The following is a 16,560-nucleotide window of genomic DNA, read 5'->3' on the forward strand; positions in this document are numbered from 1 at the left end:
CACAGAGGAGAAAGAGAGAGAGAAGGGAAGGGGGGAGGAGGTATCTTGGCAGCTTCCAAAATATTTTAAGATTACTTTTCTGTGTCCTTAATAGCCAGTCCTGGCACCCTCTTATTGTTTTATACATTTTGGGGGTAACAGAGGCTGAATTCCTCCCTGGTCGTGTCAGGCTCAATCCTGTCTTCTTACTAATATGTGTATCTGCTGCTTCTTCTCAAAAATTCTTGTCATTGTCATTCTGAAACACGGGGCTCCGCAGAACTTTGTTCATGAAGCCCCGGGTTTGATGCCTCTGTAATCGCAGCACTCAAGAAATGGAGACCCTAGAATTAGAAGTTAACTATCATCTGCACCTTCACACTGAGTCTGAGGCCTCGCCTAGAGCGCATGAGACCTTGCCTCAAAAAGTCGATTCGGTAAATATTTTACATCCTATTGGTGAATTGTAACAAGAGATACTCTCCACTAAGTTATTCCCTCATGTGCTCTGTCCTGGGTGGAGGCCAGGTCCTGTTGTAGCCTGAGGATTGAGGGCCCAGTGGGCGGAGGAGGAACGCAAGGGCTGGGTGCTTTTCTGTTGTGCTGCTGTGCATGACAGGTGCTGGAGAACTGATGGAAGAGAGCCCGGAAAGAGCCGACGGCTTTATTAGGCATTTTTAGAAAAGAGGCCAAGTGTGTCTTCATGGGTTCCCATGAAGCATGAAGAGTCACCTGCAGGGTAAACAGAAGGCCCCTCCCCCCCCCCCGAAGTGGCTCAGTAGAAATCAATGCAAGTATTCAGTGGGGTGCCTTAATAGAAGGCATCGGTAGCAATGGTTTGGTGACCAAGTTGGCCTTTCTCTATGGTTAAAGAGTGAACAAAATCCACAGTGATTTTTCCACTGTGGGTCTGCAGCCATTTATGCACTTATGTATTTATTTATTTACTTAGATGGATGGATGGAATTCCCACCACATCCGTTCTCTGTGGACTCTGTGGCATCTTGTGTCTTCTGGATTGTATCCAAGAATCTTTTCAGAATTGTTTCAGCCTTAATATCGTCAGTAGACTTCTGGCATCTCTCTTTTTTTTTTTTTTGTAAAGAAGTCTGTGATTATCAGTCATTTTTTTTCCAGTTTTGCCAAAATAGTAATGAACAAAATTAAGACTAAAAATTCATGGAAACTTTTATACCATTAAGAGGTCATTAAATTTGGCAAGAACGGCTGCATTCACAATTTTGGCCCCATTCCTTGGTCTTGGGATTAAATTTAGGAAAATAGCGATTACATAAATATTAACAAAATAGATGCTGCTTGGCTACATTGTAATTTGTATTCTTTGGGGAAAAAGACATGGGTTCTAATCATTCATACTGTTATGAATCGAACTTCTAACAACTACAAATGAGCTTATGTTTTAGGGAGCCTGAAGCACATGCAACCATGGAAGATCTCTTTAAAATATGATTAAATATGAAATAGTGTTTACATAGAATGAAAAGGAACCAGCAAAGATTTACAAGTGCTGACAAACTTCCCAAGCATTGCCAAGTGCAGAAGCTGCAGCACCCTTCCCCGCCACGTGTACTTTTCCCTCTACTTCCTCAATGTATACTGTTTTACATGAAGTGCTTTGAAGGATTCTGCGCAGCTGAGTTTCTGCCTCCCTCTATTTTAAACATTGCCTCTCCTATCATTTTGCTCCACAAGACTCATTCTTCTGGCCTGGAACCTTCTATCATGATGCCAAGTGAGTTGGCCAGGAGGACAGTCAGATTATTCCTGGAAGCTCCTCCCACCGGCCTATGGCCAGCAATAACCATCCGTGGAAATGACTCCACGCTGTATAAACATGTTTTTTTTTTCCTGAACCCAAACAAAAATGCGCACTCAGCTCATTTCTTTAATTAGATTTCATAAATGTCTGGGGCCCCAGAAACTGTCAAACAGTGGAGGAAGCCAGAGTTGGAAGAGACAGAATCTCAATCAATTGTAGTCAAAATGCTTTTCTCCCTCGAGTTACACAAGAATCTGCGCCTTCGAGACTGAGCCCACGATGGAGATCTTCCTGGAACCATGCCACTGCCTCTGCTACATAGTTACTTATTTTCATGTCGCATTTTCTTCTTAAGGCAAAGTAAAGGCAGACATTGAAAAGTCATCTGTCCTGCTCCTTCCCAGCTACTGAAGCAGTGACTTTTAAATCTATTTTTTTCCTGTCTTCTTCCTCTCACACTCCAATCCTCAGGACTTCCAGGCGGTTCTTCCCTAATGGACTCGGGGTAACCTCATGTGTCAAGCACACGTACCTGTGCGGTTTGTTTTGTTTTGTTTTGATCTAGGTATCATTATTCTTTCGACTTCTGGAAACTGACTACAATTTCTTGCATTTTCCTCTTACTCTACCTTAGTTTGTTCTTTTGTGCGTGCACACATGAATGAGTGTGCATGTGAACATGCACATGTGAGCACACTTGAGTGTGTGTGCATGCCTGTGAAGGCCAGAGGTCAACATCAGCTGTTGTTCCAGGGAAGCTTCCTGTTATTTTTTTTTTCCTTAAGGCGTTCACTGAGACCTAGGCTGTCTGCTCAGGTAACCCCAGGGATCCACCTTTGCCTTTGCCTCAGCAGGCCTGGGTTTAGAAGTGAATACCACCACCAAGACCAGCTTTTCACACACATGCTACAGTCTTTGCGCTTGCATAGTGAACACTTCCCCAACTGAGCTGTTTCTCACAATACTGCAATCTGGTTTTCTCATATTGCAGGATATCCTGTGACACTGAGCCCTTTCACTTCGCACTTTTAGCAGTCCTTAGGCCTTAAATCATCCCCACTGGGTCATTCATGGAATCTCTGTCTGGCTTCTAAGTCTACTTCTTCTTCAGAGGTTTCAGATCAATGATGGCTTCATTTCCACCCACCCCTCTGTCTCCCCTAGCCCTGGTCCCCTCCCGTGTCCGTTCCCAACCCACTCTGCCGCACTGCCCACCATTGCCCTCTGTCTGGTTATGTTCAGAGGGGGATTGTCCTTGTCACTCCAGATCTTGTTCTGGCTAAAGTAGCAATAAGCTCTTAAATGAAAAGTCATGTGAACCATTTATTAAATTACGAAGTATATCAGGCATTAAAAGCACAAATAATAATAAGGCATACCTTCTTATGTTGCACAGCCAGAAATGAAGGTTCCGCATTTTCCATATTATATAAAGTGGTTTAATGAGCTGTTTTGAAGTTGGCATTTTTTTTTTCAGTCGGTGTCATTATTCTAAGTGCTTTGAAAATGCACACAAAGTTGGGCATGGTGGCGCATGTCTGTGAGCTCAGCAGTTGGCGGGGTGAGAAGGTGGAGAGGGGAGCATCAGAAGTTCAAGGTTATCCCTTGATAACCTTCTTTTCTGTTGCGATGATAAAAATCATGCCCCAAACTGACTTAGTGATGAGTTTAGTTTAGTTTGTGATTCTAGAGGGCTAGACATCCAAATTATCCGGGAAGGTATAATGGGCAGAGACAGGGAACTGTGAGAGTGAACTGGAAGGCGAGTGAGACTGTAAACCCTCTAAGCCCTCACCCACTGAGATGCTTCCTCCAGCAAGGCCCCACCTCCCAAAAGTTCCATAAGCCCCAAACAGCACCACTCACTGCAGACCAGGTGCTTTAATAGATAAGTTTATGGGGACTATTTTTTATTCAGACCACTTCAGTTATATAGCAAGTTTCAGACCAGCGGGGGCTACATGAGACCCTATCTCAAACAAAACCATACAAATAGCAATGGGCTTCCATCCAGCAAAGGAAAATTCCAGACTGATGCACTAGTAGCACATTGTTATGTAATGTATGTTTCTTATTCAAATTACTGTTCTAACATTTACCTATATCTACATGTTTGTATCTTATTTTAATTAATCTCAATGGGCTTACTTGATGGGAGGCTGTGACTCTATCTTTTTCTCTACAGACAGAGTCTGGGTTGTTTCCAGTTGGCTCACACTTCACATTGTGGCGGAAAGGCTCTGGTCCAAGCCTCCGTGCTTTGCCCCCATCTCCACCAGTCTCAGAACTGCCTAGGTTCCCCATTATGGATGCCACAAAGTTGTCCTCTAAGAGGGTCAGAGATGCAGCCAGCTTTTGACAGCAGGGCTGTTTCTATCCCCCTCCACACCTTGCCAAGCAGATTTCTTAGTGTCAGGAACAGGAAATGGCACCTTAGTTCAGTTTATGTTTACCTCAGTATTCGTTTTTTTTATAAACTCTTTTGCAAGTTCCTTTATTGCTCTGTAGTGTATGAGTTTTGCTTTTACCTTTCTTTTTTCTTTTTTGTCTTCCTTCGCTATCTTTTTCTGTTTCTTTCTCTCTCTCTTTTCTTTTCTCCTTCCTTTCTTCATTACTCTTCCCCCTTTCCTTTTCCCTCCTTCCCCCTTTTCTCACCTCCTTTTCTTCAACTCTTTCCACCTTTCTCTTCATTCTTTCTGTTGCCTTAAGGTATCTACCTAGTCTAGGCTGGCACCGAACCCCGATCCTCCTGCCTCGTCCTCTCAAGTGCTGCAGTTGGTGACCAGCAGCACTGCCTCTCACTAATCTTGTATTCTTTAATTATATTGATGTTTTAATATCTTTCTCTTTTAAAAGCACGTTGGTGCTTGCTGCATATATGAAGAGCAGATGTTTTCAAGTCAGGTTTATAAGGGCGTTGTCACCAGACATTCCGAATGTGTTCCCCTGTCCATACTTTTTAGGTGTCCTCAAACTAGACTATTTACTGCGTGAAAATCAGGAGTTGGAGAAAAAAAAATCAAGACAGAAAAACTGACTATTCTTGGAACAATAAGTGGTAATATTTTAGCTTACCTTTCCTGTTTTTTTCACTTTTTTTTGTCATGCATTTTTGTACACTATTTTTTATTTAAACTAACCATCATTGGCTGCTTTTTATTTTTGTTTCAATGCATTACTATTTATAGAGACATTTTATCAGAGAAAGAAAGCTGGCTCTTCTTATTCTAAGGAGCAGCAGCACTTTGTTTTTGTGAGAAACACACAGAATGGAATACATGGTTCATCTTTATTAATTCGCTTATTCTTTTTAAATTTAAAATTTTTTTCATTTATCTGTTTACTTTGTGCATGTCTGGGCACACATGCCATGGCAAACTAGTGGAGATCAGCAGGCAGCTTGTGGAAGGCAGTTCTTCTTCTGTACCCCTTGTGAGTTCCAGGGATTGGACTCAGGTTATCAGGCTTGATGACATCATCCTGGCTAGAGGAAGGAGTCAAAAGAAAGAGAGAAACAAAAGAGGGTAATGGGAGGAGGAGAAATATCAGTATGGTGTGTTCCTTCTCAGAAGCGGAACCTGGGTTTCAGTATGCAGTGGCCAATGGGAGAGTACCCAGCGGAAAGGTAAGTGTACAAGCCAAGTATGAGGACACACGTGCACGGCCATGTCATAAACCTGTTACTCTTCTGTGCTTACTAAGAATATTTGAAAGCACTATCCTGCTCCCCAGAGTGAAAAATTACATGCCTTTAGAATAAAAGCATAGAAAGATATAAATCAAGAACATTTGATGTTTACCTTTTGGGTTATTTTCCCAAGTATGAAAAATTTCACCACCCATCCTCTTCCCCTCGAAAAGAACCTGTCCAGTCAAGCTTGAATTCCTTTTAAGACTAGATGAGTGAAAGGATTTAAAATATTGGTCTTTCAGTAAAGAAGCCAGATGTCTGAAAGATTGTCTCCCAACCCTTGAATGCGTGGTAAGAGAATGTGGCAGAAATGTAGCAACCCTTTCGTCAGCTGAGGGACTCTTCTGTTAGACGTTTCATTAGCTTGTCCCCGTGAGAAGTTAGCTCACAACTGTTGACACATTCTCCCTTTGTCTGGGGATGTGAGTCTCAGCAATATGCTGAGCTGACTTCAGGGAGGTTCCTGAATTTTCAGCGGCTCAAGTGCTTTGAGGGAAGTCTTACTGTTTGTTTTTAATTATAGCAAAATTAAAGAACTTAAGTAATTAGTTGAGAGCCTTCCGGAGAATGGACCCTTCATTCACCAGTCACACATGAGTTGGTGGGTGGGTGTGAGCATGCGCGCGTGCGCAGGCGGAGGGGCTCCTGCTCTCCTCTCACTGTTCAATTACGTGCTGGTGATTGATGACGGGGAGTCGAGTGGGGGAACCGTTGCCTTTAGTTGTGTACTTATTAATGACTCCACCAGGCTCCAGGCAGAGTTCCAGTCCAGAGCTCACACAGGTGGTCCTAACTAAACTAAGTAAGTCACAAACTCAAACCGAAGGACATGAATCTGGGAAATGGAAGGAAAGGGAGGAAAAAGCAGAGGCATTTGGTAGGGAGGGGGGAGATGGGAGAAGGGGGCGGGGACTAAGCCAAACACAGTGTACACATGTATGAAATGCTCACATTACAAAATTAATCAATAAGCGAACCTTAAAAACCATGCATGTAATTAATTGAAAGGGAAATACAACTAAAGTCTGTGCAGCCATTGTATGGGCTTACCAGTTGTTAGTCATGCATAAACACCCCAGGCCAATAGCTGTTTTCCTGTTTCAACCTGGGCATCAGGAAGTCTGGGAAAGAACTTGCCGAGGTTGAGTGGTTCCCTTCATCTCTTAGTGTTCAGATACTGGTGGTCACTAACAGTGGCTTCGCTGGAGTCATAAATGGAAATCAATAACCTAGTTTTGGAGACACATTGGAGATGCCCCAGGCCGGCTTTCCCAACATGGAGGCTGAGTCTGAGGAACAACTCTTTTCTGGGGGGGTCACACATGGGACCTTTTGTAGGTTTTCTCTGCAGTTCCCTGCCCCCCACCAGTCCCTTTGGGACATTTGGCTAATATATGCTACTCATTTTCCACAGGAAAACTTGCAGCCTGGTGACAGATCTGATTCTGTATGATTGACGAGGGGTTTGCATTTCAGCTGCCTCTGTTTTTTTTTTTGTAGTGAGGGCAAGGAAGTGTGGTCATTCCGGGGAGGATCAGACTCTAGACTAAGAGCCTTTGTGTTTCCTGAGGTTTCAGGAAGTTTTTTGGCAAAGTTACTTTGCCTGGCAGTTTAGACTTGTTTCTGTGTAACTAAGTCACTCCTATGGGTCTGCATTGCCGAAGCTGTGCACAGTCCCTGCTTCTGACAGTGGTGTGAGGTCCTGTCGGGAGGACAGTAGCTACATTCTAATCCTGAAATATTTCGAGTAGGTATAGCTCAGTTAACCTCTGACCTTTCTCAAGTTTATCAGGAAATAGACTTTAGTACTTTCAAGGGCTAGTGGTGAGTTTTTGGTTATAATTACACATTGGCAAAATTGAGTCTTCTAACAGGAAACGTGCATGAGAGCTAATCCATAGAAGCAGAAAATAAACCTTCGACTCACCTTCAGTTGTATTAGAACCTCCCTTTCGGTCAATAAAACTAAAACGGCTCATTAAACCCTGTAGAAGGCCTCTGGGAAGCATGTTGTGGGTCCTCTATTTCATTTCTTCAGGGGGCTGTTCTGAGCCTACATGATCATGGGGGGCTTTCCTCAGGGATGCTCAGGGGGGCCATGTACATAGGCTGTTTGTGCTGTATAGAATGGTATGCTGTCAAACAGAAGCAGGGCCATGACTGGATTGAATAGATCAAATCTTTTTACCTTTTTGCTAAAGTTGCAAATCTATCTCTCTATTCTCAGTTACCAAAATATTTCTTTCTATGTATCTATGTATCTATCTATCATCTATCTATCTGTCTGTCTATCTATCTATCTATCTATCTATCTATCTATCTATCTGCCTTTGTATCTATGTATTTATCTATCATCTATTTATTATCTATCTGTCTATCTATCTATCTATCTATCTATCTATCTATCTATCTATCTGTCTGTCTATCTATCCATAGGAGGCAGAAGCACAGTGTATCACCTGCTAGCACTGTCTCAGGGAAGGTCAGGCGAAAGGGTGCATATGCACACTCTGAAAGGCACGTAAGGTCCATGGGGTCCATACGCAGGCTAGTTTATGTTAGTGGTAGGGACCCTGTAGCATTGCCGTGCAGATGAAATTCTTCACAGTCACATCTATTTAGCCACAAATTTGTCTTCTCTTGGCTGAAGGCTCCATTCTCCAAAGCTTCCAGGCCTTTCTTCCTTTTCCTTCTCCCTAGGAAGCTCAGTCTTACAAATTAAGTTCAAGACTCCCCTATCTAATAGTAGGGCCAGCTGCAGCCACGCTGATAGTCCCTGGCCGTCCTGGTCTCTTCTGCTTCCCTCGCACAGGCCTGGCACTTCTGCTGCTGTGTTCCTGGGTAGCTCTCACTTCTCAGCTGACTGAGAGCCGAGGTGTTGGTTGATAACAGAACAGAACAGAGCCGATAAGACTTAATGCCTTCTTGTGGTATTTTAAAAGGCCAGGAAGATTTCAAGAGCGGAAGAAATAGAGACTGACAAGGATTAACTCTGTGTGTGTCAGAATATGCACATTTGTGAATTTGTGTGTGAGTATGTGTTTCTATATGCATGTTTGTGTGTTTTTATTTATTTTGTGTGTGTGCATGTATACTTATATGTATGTGTTATGTGATAATTACATATCTGTGTAAAAAAAATCCATAGGCAGACTTGAGGGGGCGTAGTTTTGAACTATGTAAATAAAAAGTAGTGAAATTGCTGAGTGATGTATTAGATTGTGTTTAATGCTGTAAGAAACTGTCAAACTGATGCACTGTGCTGTGCTTCCACCAGCTGTGAAGAGAGTTCCTCTTGCTTCCCACCCTCATCAGCATCAGTGATGTCAGCATGCTGGATTTGGTCCTTGCTGATAGGCGTGCAGTGCCCCTCATTGTTTCTCGCCAGCATCCATGATGTCAGTGAGCTGAGGGTGATGGCAGGTGTGCTGTGCTCTTCAGTGTTTTGACTGTCACCAGCATCAGCTGTGTCAGTGTGTTGGACTTCATCTTGCAGGAGACACTCAATCATCACAGAGGGGAAGCCAAGATAGGATCTTGGAGGCAGGAACTGAAGCAGAGACCATGAATAAATGCTGCTTCCTGGCTCGCTCCTCTGGCTTGATCAGTCAGCCTTATATAGTCCAGACCCAGCATCCAGAGATGGCACTATGCTCAATGGGCTCAGCCCTTCTACATTAAATGATAATTAAGAAAGTGCCCTGCTGATGCGCCCTCAGCTCAATTTGATGCAGGTTATTCCTCAGTGGAGAATTTCTCTTCCCAGATATGTCTAGATTTGTGTCAGGCTGACAAAAACACTTGACCCTGGGTGAGCAAGGGCTCTGCTTTCAGACTCACAAAAGGGTACGTAGATACCGTACCCACTGCTGAAGTTTATAACAATTCCTAGAAGAACATATTATGATTTGTATTCTTGGGTGAATAAGTTGAAAATCAGAAAGCTTCAATGCGGCAGCGAACAGTGCTCAGATTGGCAGAGACTGACTCAAACTCAGACGTGTCTGCATTTAGCACTTCTCACCTCCTTGCTAGGTCCGTTTGAAGAGGAGTTATCATCTACCATAGGCGCTACATGGAGGCAGCTGACAGCTAGAGGCTGTGGCCGCAAGGTCAGTGGGCAGCTTTCCGCTGTAAGTAATGATGGAACTGAAGGTCAACTTCTTAACTGGTACACATGGGTGCTCTCTTTCACAAGACGAAACAGTCCTGAACAGCAGAACAGCAGTTTGTTTCTGTTATCATCTCTCCATCCCCCTCTTCCTTCCTCCCTCAGCATAAGAGATAGAGTGCAGAGTTTTGAATGGGCTAGTTAAGCCGTTTACTACTGTCCCTCATCTACAGCTCTCCTTTTACATTTCTAGATGTGTGTGTGTGTGTGTGTGTGTGTGATGTGTGTGTGTGTATGTGTGTGATGTGTGAGTGTTTGTGTGAGAGAGACAGAGAGAGATAAAGAGAGACAGAGACAGAGACAGAGAGACAGATACAGAGACAGAGAGCCAGAGAGCCAGAGGCAGAGAGCCAGAGACAGAGAGACAGAGACAGAGAGACAGAGGGAGAGGCAGAGACAGAGAGCACCTGGCTACACACATAGGTATATAGACACATGGGTGTGGAAAACAGCGGGCAACCTTCGGTGTCATGCCTCAAAACAGCACCCAATTTGTTTTTTGGGATAATGTCTCTCAATTGTTACCCAGAAGCCTCTGATTTGTCTAGGCAGGCTTGCCAGCAATCCACAAAGATCTGCCTGTCTCCAGATCATCCTGCCGTGTAAGCTCTGGAGATCAACCTCAGGTCCTCCTATGCTCACACAGCAAGCGTTTTGCTGAGCTATTTCCCCAAACCCCTCTTTTGCTTTTTAGTTTAAGATCGTATTTTACTGAGTTGTCACTCTGTGACCCAGTTACACCTTGAACTTTCAGTCCTCCTGCCTCAGCCTCCCAAGTTACAGGGATTGCTGGCTTGTGCTACCTGGCACACAGAGATTTGTTCTTTTAAAAAGCAGACGTATTCAAGAGCAAAAAGGCACGTTCTTGGCATCCACGTGAACTGGGAGTTCCTGTGAGAGGAAGATGTCCTCTGTTCTTGGGGTGGAGGTATGGATGCAAGGTTGTGCGTCTTTCTGTGCCTGTCTGGATGCTCTCGAAGGGTTCTGTTGATAGAGAGTGGCTTTGAGAGGTGAGTGGGATTCTCTATTCACTCCAATACCTATCTGCTGCCAGGTGGAGACCGTGGAGAACTCTGCTTCTCCATCAAGTCTGGGTATAGGTAGCAGCCCACTGGGAACAGGGAGACATGAAGTTTCACCTAGTTTCCTAACAAGGTCTAAGGAGTGATGCTAAAATAACAGCTCCAGTGTCTTGGCAGAGTACATGGGTTCCCCACTGTCTCCGCTTAGATGTCCCCACTTTGTCGCCTTTGGCATGACTCAGAACAGATCAGTCCCCTTCACGTGCCTCTGAGGCTGCAGCAAGCTCTGAGAAACGGTCGTTTATGGAGAAACGACTTTCTGGATAGACAGGAAAACCTCCCAGGGGAGTGACGTCAGCATTTCACTATTAACACCTTGGTGTGTTGGTGAGATAGCTGAGCTTTGTAGATAGCAATGTTGTGCTGGCTGAGTTGTAGAGTTCCTGCCCCGCATGCACAAATCTCTGGGTTTGACCCCCAAGACCTCGTAACACCTGACATGGTGGTGCACACCTGTAATCTCAGCACTGTGGAGGCAGAGGCAGGAGGGTTTGAAGGCCAAGATAATCTTGGGCTACATATTAAGTCAGAAGCCAGGCTAGGACACATGAGAAACAATATCAAAACAAGAACAACAAACCAGACAAACAAACAAACCATGAACTTTGCACTCAGCTCTTTTGGGAACTATGCCAGTCAGCTTTTTGTGGCTATGTTAAAATGCACGAGATTATTCAACAATCTTACCCCAATATGACATACAATAATGACTAGTCTGGCAAGATGGGACCACTGGTGCAATAGTAGCATGACTATTGTGAGAGTAAAAAAAGCACTTTCTGATTGGATTAGATTCCCACTCCACAAGATGGTACTGTTATCCCTGGTACTGTTACCTGGGCCCAAACCCCATTACTGACTGGGTCGTAGGTCCTCAGCAAGAGCCTAAGACTATTATTCTTCCCTCCCCTACCACAGATTAGTGCATTTCTCACTCCTCATCAGAAAAAGCTTATTTTTGTAGCAGGTGCTGATTAATACAGAGATTCCCAACTGGTCAAAATGCAGAGAATAAGAGAAGCAAGGAGAGTTCAGAAATAAATGGACCATCTTAATCTATATCCATCCTGAAACATGGCTGATATCGTAGAAATGGGACTCCTGTATCCCAGGCTTCTCCTGAAAAAAATCTCAGGAATCATGCTAGACATGACAGAGTCTTTGCACACATGAGCTCAGAGTGTCTGTGACTGTATGGAAAAGGCCTGCGGGAGATCACAGCAGCCCAAATCCCAGGATGCATGGAGTGAGGTTTATGAAATCTCATCCTACCCCCAGGAACTAGTTATAACTGGTAGTTGATGAGCGAAGGAAAGTCAGATTTCTTCCTGTGACGTGGGCCTTGGAGGTTTCCCAGGCCCCAGTCCCACAGCCATGCATCTCCAGGAAGCACTGAAGGGACTGAGTCGATTTTTAAAAAAATAGAGTGATCACATGAAACAGAGTGGGAATAGTGGTGAGAACAGGGAAAGAATTGGAGGGTGACAGAATGGGAGATATATTTGATCAAAACATATTATGAAATTCTTAATTAAAAAAATAAAACAAACCAAATAGTTCTTCAAAGCATCTCATATTTTAACTAAATTTACACATTGGTGCTAGGTTGCATCCATAGCTATCCTGGGGCATGTGAGGCCCACACACATCATGGATTGGAGATATCTGACAGACATTTGTTGTTCCACTGTGTTTTGAGGCTTCCGGGCCTCAAGCTGTTGACCATGTCACATCCTTTGACGCCTTAAAGGAGAATCTTTTTTGGTATTTCTGAGATTCTGCTGACAGCCTTCATTTGGTAGCTCCTGGTGTCACAACCCTTTTCTCCATTCTTGTGTGTGTGTGTGTGTGTGTGTGTGTGTGTGTGTGTGTGTATGTGTGTGTATGTTCACTCTCATCTCCTTTTCCCTTCCTTATTATTCCATCTAAATGACTCATACACAGACCATTTCCAAACGGACCTGTGTTATGAGGTGGTCAGGATTAGGACTTTGTTATATCTTTCTTAAGGGCCTAGTTCAACCTATGCCATCTGCCTTTAAGTATGCTTTGCTCACTAAACACAACATGTTGGTCATTTTCTGCACAAAAGGAAAAGCCAGCCATGCCTGGGTATATACCTCCAATTTATTCATCAACTAGGAAGTGTCCCACTTCCCAGGGACAAAGGGGCAGAGAGAGAGAAAGAAGTATTAGCCAGTTGAATGTAGTTCCAGAGAAGAAACTCCTCCTACCAGAATTTTTCTACTCATGTTCTCAAGCCCGATCCAGGATGGAAGGATTTGGGGTGCCGCTTTGTTGGTGCATGTAGGAAACTGACTTAGTAAGCTAGGCTGGTCTAGACTCTGAGCTCCTCCTGTTTCAGTTTTCCAAGTGCTGCGGTGAAAGTCTCCTACCACTGTACCAAGTCCTATGAGGACTCTGACGGGACTGTGTCCTTGGAAGAGGTTAGAGGGCGGGGTGCACAGGTAGCCCAGTTGGTAAGATGCTTGCCATGGAAGCACAAGGACCTGAGCTGCTTGGTGTGTGCTGGTGCAGGCTTATAATCTTGGCACTGGGGAGGCAGAGAGGTGAAGACAGGTGGGTCACTGGGGTCCATGGACCAGCCAGCCTACTTGGGGAGATTCAGGCTAATGAGAGACCTTGTTTCAAAAACAAGGGAGACAGTTTATGAGTAGCAATAGTCAAAGTTGTTCTCTGGCTTCCATATGCACACAGATACACACACACACAGATACATACATACACACACACACACACACACACACACACACATACACACACACACACACACAGAGAGAGAGAGAGAGAGAGAGAGAGAGAGAGAGAGAGAGAGAGAGAGAGAGACAGATAGACAGAGACAGACAGACAGACAGAGACATAGACAGAGATAGACAGAGACGGAGACAGAGAAAGAGAGACAAAGACAGAGAAAGAGAGGCAGACAGACAGACATAGGTATTTTAGGAAATATGTTAGCCTCTTCCCCATCTGAAGACCCAACAACAAGTGTATCCAGGAAGCAAAGGACCCTCACCACCCAGCCTTGAACTAGTGTTGTTCATAAATTACTTAGTCCAAGACATTTTATTACAGCAACCAGAATAGACTAAAACACGTCTCCCCTCCCATTTTAGGACCCACTGATAATCTAAGTCAACAAATATAAATGAAAACCCAACTTCATGCCACTGTACTTGGTACCCTCTTACACACTATCTTCACGTCTGTGTAGGGATGGGGTAATTTTGATTGTAATTCATGTTTCTGGGGAATATATAATGGGTTTCATGGGTGATCTCAGTTGCCCAGCAGAGCTCCCTAAAGGTGGTGAGGTAGTGATGCTCTGGCTAGACCTGAGTCCTGCGCTTTACAGAAGGTTCTGGATCCAGTTAGACGGCATCTCTAGAAATCTCTTATTCCTCCTGCATGACCGTGACTCTTCAGCAGCTCTACTGTGATGTGCTCTGTCTGCCCTGCATGTCTGCGCTGTTAGTTTCTTCTTGTGTCCACGAGGCTTGAACTCTTCCCCACTTTCCAGTGATAGAGGTCTCCCAGACAGTTCCTTCTGGTGGCGGTCTCACTGGGACACACAGCGGAACTCAGTCTTCCCCCATGTCTCACATGTCCTTTTTCGGGTCCCCACCATAGCAAGTGGCCTTTTGTTCATGTTACTGTGTAGCTGTATCCATACGCTGCTGACTCCCCAGTCTCTGGTGCCTTTGCTCAGCACACCTGCCACCAGTGTTGATTGGCTTCTCTAGTGCTGCAGACGTGCTGGGTGTGGTAACTTAAGCTCCCATTAGCAGGTAAAAGAAAGCTGCCCTGCTCTCCAGTTTCTTAAATAATCACGGGCAACCGCTGCCTGACCAAATAGGCAAAGTGCAGCCGGCGTGATAAATAATCCACTCCCATTCTGTGTGCAAAAGCACACGTACAAGGCCTGCTGAAGCACCCTGTTTACCCTCGGTGACCCGGCCTGGCAATTTACATAAACTCCAGGGAAGATTCTTGGGGGGAACTTTCATGGGTTCCCACCTCACTCCCTGTTATCAATGGAGAAACTGCACTATGCACAGGGCAGCGATAGGCCTGTGCCCATTACCATTTCTCACGTGGGTGCTCTCACGCCCCAGTGACAGCAGGTCTGGTGGGGAAAGGAACTTTTATGTGGAGGACGCACACCAGATGCTGTGACTTGAAAACACCCCCCTTGATTAATTCTTTGACTCCACATTGCTGAGAAAGGGTATTTTTCTTTTTTTCGGGGCGCACGTGTGTGTGTGTGTGTGTGTGTGTGTGTGTGTGTGTGTGTGTGTGTGTGTGTGTGTCAGAGAATAGCTTGAAGGTGTTGATAGTTATTATTTAACTTGAGACCACTAAAGCCAGGAAACGGAGGTGAATTTAAAGGTCTTGCTGGCTGCCGTTCCTTGAATTTCTTCCCTCCCTTCCGTCTTCTCCTTTCACAGATGGAGCCTGTGAAGGAAGTGTCAAGAGATGGTTTAATGCTGCGGTTCAGAGTTCTCCTTAACCTAACTTTCAGTCAGCCTTTCTTGATTGTTAATTTCAAGCCACCTTTGTTCGAAACATTTGGAAAGTAGCCTTTCGCCTCTCTTCCTCCAGGTGTATTTAAATCTGGATATTTCCCCCCATCCAAAGCAGCTGAAGAAAGGGAAGGCTTCTCTACACAGCGACCTCTGGGCTCCACCGAGCCCCTAATCTCCATTCCCAGGCCGGCAAACAATGAATCAGCATTCATTGCGAAGTGACTCATGAGCAGCCTCGGCCATTTGCAGTGAAAAAGACAATGATCAGTTTCATGGGCCCATATGTAATCGTGACTGCTTGCAGGGACTTAACAATGATCAATTACCCATTCCCTGATTAATTAAGGGCTTAATCCTCCCACCCATATCATGTGAACAATGGCACACTGTTCCGAGCTGCCTATTACGTTTCCTAGGAACAAAGGCAAGAGCGAGTGGTAATGTGAGCCCCAGGCCCATTGCTCTGGATTTCTAGCCTCCCTCACTGAATACAGTAGGCACAGTTCCATATTAATGGAGTCTCCCATCAGCCCCGCCAGGGGAGAGGCCCTCTCCATCTCTCCATGGAGCCAATGGTTAACATGTCATGTCTTTTTTGCCTTGCTCCTTTTCATATCCTTACAAATAGTGAATAAAGCAGTCTGTTGAGCGGGTGGCAGTGTGTCAAACAGGACTACGTTTCTTGGTGCCCTGGAGAGTGCATCGTTTCTTTTGCTGCCTCATCAAACACAGCTTTTATATTCTTACTCACCTCCTATAGGTGTGCCTAACAATGGTGTGCTTTATTCTTCCCTCTGTTGTCTTTTCCAGACCCCACCCCCTCAATTTCTTTCCTTTTTCTTTCTTTCGGAACTCCTGGTTCTGAAGGTCTTCTGGGTCTAAACCATCTTTTGGTTGCATTCTGCCTACACTGGCTTCCCCTCTGAATTCCCACAATTCAGCGCTACATAGACGTGAACTAATCTCTCAGTTTCTTTGGTTCTCCAAAGAGCTACCTCTAGACGCTTCCTTACTCTCTCCTCCCATGGCCATAACCTATAATAATCCCACAGTTTGTTAAGCCCACTGGGGGGATCCCAGCCTTCTGTGTAGGTCTCCAGCTCTTGCTTTGCCATGCTGTCCTCAACGGCACCGAGACCCCAAAGCATCTCTGGTCTGCTGCCCCTCTCAGGTCTTACTCTCTGTATCTTTCTCACCTCTATACTTAGCTTGGAGTCCAGCTTTTTAGAAAAAAAAATTTTTTTTTAAAAATTTGCATGTTCACAGGTTCACGTGTGAAAGTGTGTGCATGAAGGCCATAGGTCCATACT

The 16,560-nt window shown here is 44.7% G+C and overlaps 1 long non-coding RNA gene across 2 annotated transcripts in view; it reads left to right on the top strand.

Moving 5' to 3' along the window:
• Positions 1-16,560, top strand: part of LOC311597042 — a 51,923-nt gene that overhangs the window by 26,219 nt on the left and 9,144 nt on the right. The gene's annotated exons all lie outside the window — the stretch shown is intronic.

This window comes from Acomys minous, assembly GCF_964271855.1.
Source record: "Acomys minous genome assembly, chromosome: 5".
Lineage (NCBI taxonomy): Eukaryota > Metazoa > Chordata > Mammalia > Rodentia > Muridae > Acomys > Acomys minous.